This window comes from Procambarus clarkii, chromosome 60 (genome assembly GCF_040958095.1).
Source record: "Procambarus clarkii isolate CNS0578487 chromosome 60, FALCON_Pclarkii_2.0, whole genome shotgun sequence".
NCBI lineage: Eukaryota > Metazoa > Arthropoda > Malacostraca > Decapoda > Cambaridae > Procambarus > Procambarus clarkii.
In genome coordinates, this window is record NC_091209.1 from 19,388,076 (window position 1) to 19,400,304 (window position 12,229).

At 42.1% G+C, this 12,229-nt stretch overlaps 1 protein-coding gene across 2 annotated transcripts in view; it reads left to right on the plus strand.

The window, feature by feature from the left end:
* LOC123766720 (neural cell adhesion molecule 2-like) overlaps nucleotides 1-12,229 on the plus strand; it is a 421,201-nt gene that overhangs the window by 17,786 nt on the left and 391,186 nt on the right. The gene's annotated exons all lie outside the window — the stretch shown is intronic.

Here is a 12,229-nt window from a genome sequence, read left to right on the forward strand (position 1 = left end):
CAAATCCTTATCCTGACCCCTTCCAAGTGCTATATAGTCGTAATGGCTTGGCACTTTTCCCCTCTGATAGTTCCATCTGTGACTCATTTGTATCACTAGATTACATCTAATGTTCCCTCGTTGTGCTCCTCACTTTGAACACTGCTTATATATCTAATTGGTCAATTTGTCCTACAATCTTACATGTCGTTATCATGTCTGCTCTGTTCTATCCTTCAATGTGGTGAGGTTCAGTATTGGAAGTTAGTGTTCATTTCTGAGCTCAGGGGTCTAAGCAACGAACTTCGGTGCATAGCGGGTTTTGTTCTGCGTTGTTTAGGTATGGTTGGCATGCCTGGACAGCATACTCAAGTGTAGGCAGCATACTCACATACTCAAAATCGGGCAGCCTTCTCAAGACCAGGCAGCATACTCAAGATAAATCAATATAAATCCTGGAATGAAAGTTTGAAGGATCAGATTCGCAGAAAAATTCCTACCAATAGTCTTGGTCCTGGAAGGCTGGAATATATTCAGGAAATATTACCACTGGAAGTATTTCCAATGTAAATTCCAGGGAAGTATTACCCATGGAAATGTCTTGGAAATATTACGAAAGGAATATATACTGAGATTGTCGCCAGCGAAATTCTTCTCAAAGACTGCAATAAATATAAACTTCCGATCTTGAGTATATATATATATATATATATATATATATATATATATATATATATATATATATATATATATATATACGCACAATGAAATCCCATTAACGTGATGTATCAAAAGAAAAACAGTAGGAGCCATGAGAAGGATTCGAACCCGCACACTTGCATGGTGTTGTCATGGTGACCAATACACCACGGCACCGAAAAGCACTGCAACCTGGGATTCCACTGAATCCTCTAGGGGGGTTCCTGAGACCATAAGCCAGAGCGCTTGGGGAGGAATGCGTGAAGCTCTTGATTGTGTCTCATTTGGAAGCCTCAGGAGACCTAGAGGATTCAGAAGGTCTGAGGCTTCCAAATTATTAGTTATAATCAGCAAAATACGAAGCTTGTACTGAAAAATAGATAAAAAAGACACTAATTATACAATAAAAAGAACGAAACATAACTTACCTAAATTGATCAAATTAAGTAAGATTTGACAATTATTACAAAAATACAGCAAATACTAATTTAAAATTATAATTATGACCGAAAGAGTTAAAGAAATTAATACAAAAACAAAAAAATTATTATCCTCAAGTGGACTTCAGGTTTATTTTCGTTAATACGAATACTATTGGGTCTTAATTTATATGTAAAAAATAGGGTACCCATTCCGTTGTGCTCTAGTATCGTATATATGTATAAATGTTCCAGCTGTATGTTTGGAAGTTCCATTCGGAACTTGAAAATCTGGGTTCTGGAGCACATAGAAGATAGCACAAAAACACTCCTCAAAACACTCCTCAAAACACTCCTCTCGAAACATTGTGTACAAACACCAGAAGCTTTGCAACACACGCCTGCAGGGGGGCGCTCAATCCTGCACTACACTTGTGGTTTAAGATGCAAGATTAACAGCTGAAATATCGGTCTCAGACACTCAACATCTCTTGCCATTTTTCACAGTTACATTGAGATATATACAATGTGATATATACAATGTATATATCATGTGTATATCATATATAATGTGATATATACAATGTACATATATATACAGTTGAAGACGTTCCATATTAGAGAAGCATCTTCAAATACTGAGATGGATGTAATCTTTAGTAGTATGTTACAAAAATCCTGGGAAATAAAGTTAAAGTAATTATGAAGAGAAAGTGCTAATGATCACCAGACCACACACTACAAAGTGAAGACAATCGACAATCGAAAATGCTCCAGGACGGAGCGAAACGTCGTCGTCCCTTCACCTTCTAGTGTGTGGTCTGGTCAACATACTTTAGCCACGTTATTGTGACTCATCGCCTGCAGAAAGTGCTAACCCAGAACAGTTATATCGTAATTGGAAAGGATATGATTACATGTATCTGGGATAAAACGAAATGTGCCCAACCACTTCCACTGTTTTGAACTCAAGGCTGGCGTGCAGGAAGAAGTCCGTCGCTATACCGCCTAAGTAAGACGGAAACGAGAAACGAGTAACACTCACTGGTCCAGCCAGAGCCTTAGGGCCTGCACTGAAATATTTGTAAAAAAAACTCTATATTCTACCCTGTATACCTGCCAGATTCCCATTTCAACACATGTGATTACAGGAACAAACGACGTTTGACTCATGTTAGCAGGCTGAGAGCTTTCCCTTCCCATAACTCATGGTAAGCCTTAGCCACTAGTTCCCCCTGGAACACCACCCGCCAATCGGTTAACAGCCAGATACCCAATTACTGCTTGTTGAACAAAGACGAACATTTAAAAGAGTGGCACCCAGTCAATCCGTCCCGCCCGGGATACGAACTCTCACCAGATCACTTGTGAGACGCGGGACCTACACACACTTCGTACCTGCTATTATTCCCACTTCCCACGTGCTAGTGTCGGTCGGTTCGTACATTTCATGCTGTACAGGCGCACCTGGAAGTGTTTAATGTTTTTTTCACTGTTATTGTGTATATTGGCAAGAACTGAACGTTGGGAAGAACGTTGAACGTTGGACGTTGAACGTTGGATTCAAGACCGACCATATGGAAAATTTGTAATAGAACTCCATTTTGCATCGGCTTTCTTAATTTGCTTTTCATATCACATATGAAAATGTAAAATTTAAATTAAGATGGGAATGTTGTATCTGTGCAAGTAGAACAGCTTTTAAGATGTCAGCAAATGTCGTACACACTGAAGGCTCTTTAAGGGGTTAACTCTTAACGTTCTCGCCTCAAAGAGTGTGTGTGTGGGTCAGTGGAGGTCATCTACATGCTCATTACCCACACTTAAAACTCTTAGAACAAAACTCTTGGACCGACCCTTAATAATGCGAGCAATTTAAGAACTCTCTTTGTCCTCCATTATGCAGCCAAGACCAATTTGAGAGCGATGGGAGAGGGAAGTATTTTTGTGGTGTGTGACGATGGCTGGTGTCCCAGGCGTCTCAGTCTCCAGTTATACAGTTTTGATTGTATTAATGTATTAATGTTAAGAGTGGGAGACCCTACATTGCTACTGCTCTTGTTGATCACTTGTTGCTGCGTCTGTTGTTTCTGCTTCTGTTATTGCTGCTTCTGTTGTTATGGCTGCTTCTGATGTTATTGTTGCTTCTGTTGTTATTGTTGCTTCTGTTGTTTGTGCTGCTTCTGTTGTTATTGCTGCTTCTGTTGTTATGGCTGCTTCTGTTGTTGTTAACCTTCTGTTGTTATTGCTGCTTCTGTTGTTTGTGCTGCTTCTGTTGTTATTGCTGCTTCTGTTGTTATTGCTGCTTCTGTTGTTGTTAACCCTCTGTTGTTATTGCTGCTTCTGTTGTTTGTGCTTCTGTTATTGCTGCTTCTGTTGTTATTGCTGCTTCTGTTGTTTGTGCTTCTGTTATTGCTGCTTCTGTTGTTATTGCTGCTTCTGTTGTTGTTGTTACTGATGCTGTTGTTAATATTACTGTTGCTGATGAGCTGTTGGTGCTACCAATATTACAATTGTTGCTGGCGTCATTATTGTTCATTGTTGGTAGTGATCGTGTTACTGCCGCTATACTCGCTATCAAGGTTATAATTGCGATAGCAAGGAAAGTCTACAAAAGCCCCCCACTCCCCCGAGTGCTTGATTGTAATTGGCTGCAATGTGGAAAGCGAAATGTATATAATGAATTGTTCAGTGAAAAATCAACTGGTGTTCGGTCCATTATCGCGTTGCAAATGACATAGCTCAGACTAGTAGGGTAGGTTAGGTTAGGTTAGGTTAGGTTAGGTTAGGTTAGGTTAGGTTAGGTTAATTTAAACTAAATAAATCAACTGGTGTTCGGTCCATTATCGCGTTGCAAATGACATAGCTCAGACCAGTAGGGTACGAGGGATTGTGTATACAAGGTGGTGTATTGGTGTATACAAGGATTGTATATACAGGATATCAGGTGGCTCTCTACAAGGTTCAGGTTGTGGAGGACCACCTTTTGTAAGGTGTAGCAACCCCGAGGAAGTCGGTCTAGGTGAAGGGGTGAGATAGGTTAGGATGTGGATGATTGATGTTTGAAACAATCCATTGGTGTCACGTCTGTTATCTTATCTGGTAATTGGTGTCATAAATCAACACTCCTGTTTCCAAATTATTGTTTTTTTCAGATATTTCCTGAATTTGAACTTCTCCAATTCATATCTATTGTTTCGAGTTCTGTTTTGTTTGGATATGTTTAAAACCTTATGTATATGCAGACGAGGATTCGCATTAATGTGGATGATATATGTCGACCAAACCACACACTAGAAAGTGAAGGGATGACGATGTTTCGGTCCGTCCTGGACCATTCTCAAGTCGATTGTGAGAATGGTTCAGGACACAATCGACTTGCGAATGGTCCAGGACGTCCCTTCACTTTCTAGTGTGTGGTCTGGTCACCTTACGTATATCCCCCGGTGTTATATTCTTACATCTGTTTATATACTTTGGTGATGTGACTCCTTACTGTGTGGTGGGTAGAGAAGGTACGTGTAACGTTCTTAATCTCTTCATAAGGAAGGTTTTTATTCATGGGATTTTGTCATCTCTGTATGTGTTCAAGTGAATATGTGACCATTTTATAGTACGGAGATATGCAGTAATACAACGCTTTGCTGTCTTTGGCCGGGTTAAGGAATGTGCATTTTTCAACATTTAATTGCACACGGTGAAGGATAAACACATAAACAAAATGCTAAACAACACTGTTCTCATATTCCTCAAAGTTCTCCATGCCATGTTTACATTAGGCGCCGCGCTGCCAACTCTCCTCTGAAAATGAAGAGGAATCGCATCTAAAAAACTAAAAACGAAGTTTTCAGTTTAACTTCTCGTCCCCGAATCCAATTTTGCATCTGGAAAAGGGTTCCGTAATATGAGGCAGCCGGAGACTGGCCGCCTCGCTGTGTTTACCTGCGGCAAACTCGCCCACCTCCACTCCTGCTGCCAGCGGTGTTCAACCCTCAACTTTGTCATTGTCTGTCCACCGCTCCACTTGGTGGTCCACCTGGCGGTCCGCGGCTCCACCTGGCGCTCCACCGGGCGGTCCACCGCTCCACCTGGCGGTCCACCGCTCCACCTGGCGGTCTACCGCTCCCCCTGGTGGTCCACCGCTCCACCTGGCGGTCTACCGCTCCACCTGGCGGTCCACCTGGCGGTCCACCGCTCCACCTGGCGGTCCACCGCTCCCCCTGGTGGTCCACCGCTCCACCTGGCGGTCTACCGCTCCACCTGGTGGTCCACCGCTCCACCTGGCGCTCCACCGCTCCCTCTGGTGGTCCACCGCTCCCCCTGGCGGTCCACCGCTCCACCTGGCGGTCCACCGCTCCACCTGGTGGTCCACAGCTCCACCTGGCGGTCCACCGCTCCACCTGGCGGTCCACCGCTCCCCTTGGTGGTCCACCGCTCCCCCTGGCGGTCCACCGCTCCACCTGGCGGTCCACCGCTCCACCTGGTGGTCCACAGCTCCACCTGGCGGTCCACCGCTCCACCCAGCCACCGTTCCACCAGGCCATAGCTACTCTTGGCCATCATATCTCTAAGCCACCACTCGTGTCCGAGGGGTCGTTGCCCCCGCCTGCCTGCTGTCACCTCGCTCCATCTTACACATCTCTCTCTCTCACCTTCAACAATCTCCCCTCCCACCTACACTTCCCCAACCATCTCCCCTCCCACAAGCTTGCTTCCCTTCCATGGAAAGTTGTTTCACTTCCACCTAGTTTAACCTCCAACAATCTACCTCCCCTTCCTCCCTCTCATCTCCAACAATCTAACTACCTGCCTCCAACCTCCAGTAATCTACCAGGCTCCCTCCCACCTCCAGCAACCACCCTCACTCACCATCACCGGCGCCATGAAGACCGCTTCTCCCTAAACTGCTAAATGCCTCTGGCTCTTCCACACGCAGAGATGTAAATAAACAAATATATGCAAGTGGAAGCCCTCGAAATCTTTTTATTTAATGATAATAGTCGAGACTCGATTTGGGAGGATTGTGTTCGCCCCAGACCTGGTCACGCGACCAGGTGAGGGAGGGTGAGGGACAAGGTGAGGGAAGGTGAGGGACCAGGTGAGGAAGGGTGAGGGACCAGGTGAGGGAGGGTGAGGGACAAGGTGAGGGAGGGTGAGGGAGGGTGAGGGACAAGGTGAGGGAGGGTGATGGACTAGGTAAGGGAGGGTGATGGACCAGGTGAGGGAGGGTGAGGGACTAGGTGAGGGAAGGGAGAAGGCCCAGATGAGGGGGAAGATGCATAACCAGTTTTAAACAGTTAACAAGATAATGCAGTGATAACAAGACTAAGAAACAGGTAACATCTGAGGGAAGTTCTGAGGTGGACCTCTCGAGAGGACGAGAATTATGAGGAGCTGGTCAACACCTCCCTGCCTCTCACACTGACTCTCTCTCCCTCTCTGGTATTGCCTCTCTCCATGTTTCTCACAACCTCTCATTACTGTCCCTCTCCCTCTGCCTCTCCTTGCGCCTCTCCCTCTCTTTTCTCACCGCCTCTCTCAGTCTCTAACTCTTACCTTTTAGTCGACAAATGGATCCCGCAAGACCCACGTGATTAAATTACATAGTCGGTATGAAGCTGCGCTTCGTCGGGTCGTAGCATCCCCCCCCTAGTTCCCCTTGTTCTCACCCCCCTAGTTCCCCCTTGTTCTCACTCCCTCCTAGTTCCCACCCCTCCTTGTTCCCACTTGGGGGGGGGGGGGATTGACAGAGACACACCATGGGTATTAAAAGTCTGCAGGGGTAACTTATAACTCCCAAACTAGGTTTAGTAATATGGGGGATAGCGATCGGGCAGGTCCCTGAGACCAGGAAGATACCAAGCCTGGTGCCCATATCCAAGAAAGGAGACAGCTATGAGGCCTTAAATTACAGACCAGCGTCACTGACAGGCATTCATTGTAAAATACTGGGGGCAATAACCAGAAAGAGTATATTGGAACATCTGGAGAGAGAGTAACTTTGCGACTAAATCATTTTAGAAAGCGAAAGGGCAGCTGATTGATCTCTGTTGCGAGGTCGCCAAGATTCGACAGGAAGACAGAAGATACGAGAAAAATATGCCACGAGACAGGTGCCAGAGAGAGAGAGAACTATGAAGACATTCTTAGACAATATAATATACCTTCAATATAATAAAACAAGCAAGAGGAGATATGATCACAACGTACGAGATGATGAAAGGAATAGACAATGATGATAGAGATAGTTTCCCCCCCCCCATGAATGTAACAATATGACACATGTTGATGCTGGAAACACTGATAAGTTAAACATTTGTTAGTGAACATTCTCGTGTGCAGTGAGAGTGGTAAGCGGATCTTCAAACAGAGGCGGTAGAAGTAGCCGTCATTCACAGCTTCCACACCAACTATGACACGAGTACCGCACCGTCGACACATTAACCACACCAGGTGCAATAGCCATCAGGCGGGACTCTAGAGCTGGAGCTTGCACCCCGTAGATGCAACTTGGTCAGCCCGGTAAAATATACGTCAAAAAGCGACGTTCTATTAGGAGGACACGTTGACATGGCAAGCATAGATGCTATAACAATGGCCCCCTTCCTGTAGGGAAGGTTACCTATAAATGAGTAAGATTTACAGGTATACATTTATACAGATACATACATACATACAGGTATAAACACCCGTTCTTACATATACATGTGTTATCCGGTGTTAGGTGCTAAGCTGTGTGTAACTTGGGTTGTTGAGGTTAGGTTAGGTTAGGTTGTGTTAGGTTAAGTTAGGTTAGGTTGGGTTGTTAAGGTAACTTTCATTTCTGCCTTAGACTATCTTCCCTATCCTTTTCAATCCACCTACCTCCCTCCTCCATCTGTCCTTCCCTCTACACCTCTTCATCGCTACCTCCTCGCCTCCTCCCTCCCTCTCTCCCTCCAGTCAGTCAGCAGTATTTAACTCCGACAATAACAATTAGTTATCAGAATGGGTTAACTTGGAGAATTTATGGAGGGAGAAAATACTCCGAGACGCCTAAATTTATGTTGAAATTCTTTTGTTCTTTTGCCTTAATGGCCGTGATGTTGTTGTTATTTTTGCTGTTGTTGTTGTTGGTGGTGTTGCTGCTGTTGAGAGTGTGCATGCGTGCGTGCTTGCTCTCTCTCTCGCGCGCGTGTGTGTGTGTGTGTGTATATATATATATATATATATATATATATATATATATATATATATATATATATATATATATATATATATATATATATATATATATATATATATGTGTGTGTGTGTGTGTGGTCACGTACATGTGCTTGTGAGGCTGAGGTGTTAAGCCTCATGTTTCAACCACCAGTTGTTCAGTACAGGGCGTTTTTCTCACTCATTTTCCTCTTTATATTTACATTTAAAACTGAGTGAGGAGTTAGCATCGAGATCTTTCTCATCTAATCCATTTAATTCATTCAGGACACTCCGAGGAAGATTCAATCCCCGACCGTCCATAAGTGGTTGGGCACCATTCCTTCCCCTCCGTCCCATCCCAAATCCTTATCCTGACCCCTTCCAAGTGCTATATAGTCGTAATGGCTTGGCACTTTTCCCCTCTGATAGTTCCATCTGTGACTCATTTGTATCACTAGATTACATCTAATGTTCCCTCGTTGTGCTCCTCACTTTGAACACTGCTTATATATCTAATTGGTCAATTTGTCCTACAATCTTACATGTCGTTATCATGTCTGCTCTGTTCTATCCTTCAATGTGGTGAGGTTCAGTATTGGAAGTTAGTGTTCATTTCTGAGCTCAGGGGTCTAAGCAACGAACTTCGGTGCATAGCGGGTTTTGTTCTGCGTTGTTTAGGTATGGTTGGCATGCCTGGACAGCATACTCAAGTGTAGGCAGCATACTCACATACTCAAAATCGGGCAGCCTTCTCAAGACCAGGCAGCATACTCAAGATAAATCAATATAAATCCTGGAATGAAAGTTTGAAGGATCAGATTCGCAGAAAAATTCCTACCAATAGTCTTGGTCCTGGAAGGCTGGAATATATTCAGGAAATATTACCACTGGAAGTATTTCCAATGTAAATTCCAGGGAAGTATTACCCATGGAAATGTCTTGGAAATATTACGAAAGGAATATATACTGAGATTGTCGCCAGCGAAATTCTTCTCAAAGACTGCAATAAATATAAACTTCCGATCTTGAGTATATATATATATATATATATATATATATATATATATATATATATATATATATATATATATATATATATATATATATATATATATATATATATATATACGCACAATGAAATCCCATTAACGTGATGTATCAAAAGAAAAACAGTAGGAGCCATGAGAAGGATTCGAACCCGCACACTTGCATGGTGTTGTCATGGTGACCAATACACCACGGCACCGAAAAGCACTGCAACCTGGGATTCCACTGAATCCTCTAGGGGGGTTCCTGAGACCATAAGCCAGAGCGCTTGGGGAGGAATGCGTGAAGCTCTTGATTGTGTCTCATTTGGAAGCCTCAGGAGACCTAGAGGATTCAGAAGGTCTGAGGCTTCCAAATTATTAGTTATAATCAGCAAAATACGAAGCTTGTACTGAAAAATAGATAAAAAAGACACTAATTATACAATAAAAAGAACGAAACATAACTTACCTAAATTGATCAAATTAAGTAAGATTTGACAATTATTACAAAAATACAGCAAATACTAATTTAAAATTATAATTATGACCGAAAGAGTTAAAGAAATTAATACAAAAACAAAAAAATTATTATCCTCAAGTGGACTTCAGGTTTATTTTCGTTAATACGAATACTATTGGGTCTTAATTTATATGTAAAAAATAGGGTACCCATTCCGTTGTGCTCTAGTATCGTATATATGTATAAATGTTCCAGCTGTATGTTTGGAAGTTCCATTCGGAACTTGAAAATCTGGGTTCTGGAGCACATAGAAGATAGCACAAAGGGCTATCTTTTAGGACTAGCTTACCCATTACCTAAGCCAACATTTTCAGAGAGTAGGAATCATTGTTATGAGACGGACCATTCATTGCCTGAGTCCGATTTTAAAATCTTGGATACATACGTGAATGGTCAGTCTGATCTGCGATTGATTGACAGATGAAGATTAAGCCACTCAAAAGGTGGCACGGGCATGAATAGCCCGTAAGTGGTGGCCCTTTTGAGCCATTACCAGTATCAAGAGCTGATACTGGAGATCAGTGGAGGTGCGACTGCACCCTGCATGTCGGGAGATGTCTCCCGTGCTGATCTGCTAGTAATGGACTCTTTATATATCATAGCGCTGCGGACTCTGTTTAATTAATAATGTTTCTATGTTAAATAATAATACAGTATACAGTTGTGTACTATGTAAACCGTCACAGTGGCTTGGTCTTATTTTTGCTTGTGCTCCATGTAGACTTCCATTTAATTATTATTATTTTTTTTTTTTTTTAGTTTCCCCTTGTTCTGAGTGGTCGGTGCTCAGTTTGAGGGACGTCTTATATATAATAATTATTTCTGCATAATTGAGGTACTGAGTATAATGCTAATTAATACTTGATACTTGTTATTGTTCTACATTTGTGTTTTTTATAATATGTCTAATTAATAATCTATAATGTTTTTTCTTTGTTTTCTTTTTGTATAAGTTGTTTTAATCAGTTAGATCATAATTGTAATTTCCAATTAGTATTTGCTGTCGTTGTTGAGTGTTTATCAATTCTTACTGTGTGTGATCGGTTTACGTAAGTTGAGATTTGTGTTTCGGTTTTCTTATTGTAAAAGTGGTTGTATTTAAATTTTTTGTTCTTGTGGTAAGTAACCTTGTTCAGTGTAAGTTTCTTGTTTTGCTGTCAGCTTATAAGTCGACTTTCCTGTATTATATATATATATTGATATTTCTTATTCTGATATATATATATATATATATATATATATATATATATATATATATATATATATATATATATATATATATATATATATATATATATATATATATATATTAGTCGAGAGAGAGAATGATAGAAATGTGTTTTGTTTAAATAAGACTTTGGCTTAAAGAGAGAGAGAGACGTTAAGTGGCAACCGCCCTCATCGAGTAAGCTCCATAGCTACGTGCTGTGTAGGGCTGGTGTGGGGAGGTTTGGTGTGGGAAGGGCTGGTGTGGGAAGGGTTGGTGTGGGAAGGTTTGGTGTTGGGGGTGTGCTATATAATGGTAGATGGTCTGAGGGAGACGGGGGGTGTGGAGGGTTTCAACGCGGGAACCATCTTCCCCAAGTTTCTTGCTACTAAAGACAATGGTTCATTAATTTTTATTGTTTGGTTTGTTTATGCCTACTTACGTTATGTTCTTCCTCTGTTTCTGTCCTCGGGACTGATGCCTCACGACGCGACGAAGACAGGACACGAGGGACAGTGATAATACAATGAATTATTTCTTCAGCATGAGGCAATGTGGCTCTAATTTTGAAAAAAAGAAATACGAGATAATAAACGTTACATATAACCTAATCTTAGCCTACAATTTTTGCTTCACAAATAAGGAGAGAAAGAAAACTGTGTTACGATTACAAGTTAAAGATGACAAGGAGAATGTTGGGTTAAGGAACTTTAACGAGATTAAGTCTACAAAAGTAACGCAAGAAAATCTGTTGCATTCAAATTTCTGGAACTTGTAAATTTCTGGGACTTGTAAAGGCATGTTTCTAGGGTCTCTGCGAGAGATGTAATTTAATCACATTCCGTGCTTTAAGAATGTTTTTTTTGTAGCCAGGCGGAGGAAATTAAAGGGAAACAAAAATACAGTTTGCAGTATATGTTTTAGAGGATGGGAAGCGTGAGTTGGTGAGGGGTGGAGGAGCAACGGTCCTCATCTGGTGAGGAGGAGGAGGAGAGAGAAGGAGAGAGAAAGGGAAAAGCAGAAAGAGAGAGAACATGTTCATTATCTCTCTCTCTCTCTCTCTCTCTCTCTCTCTCTCTCTCTCTCTCTCTCTCTCTGCTCGTCTCAACAAAATCTTGAACAATGTAGTCTTACAGAGGCCAATTTAGAACCTATTTGGCTGACATCCAAGACGGATAAATTCTTGCCAACA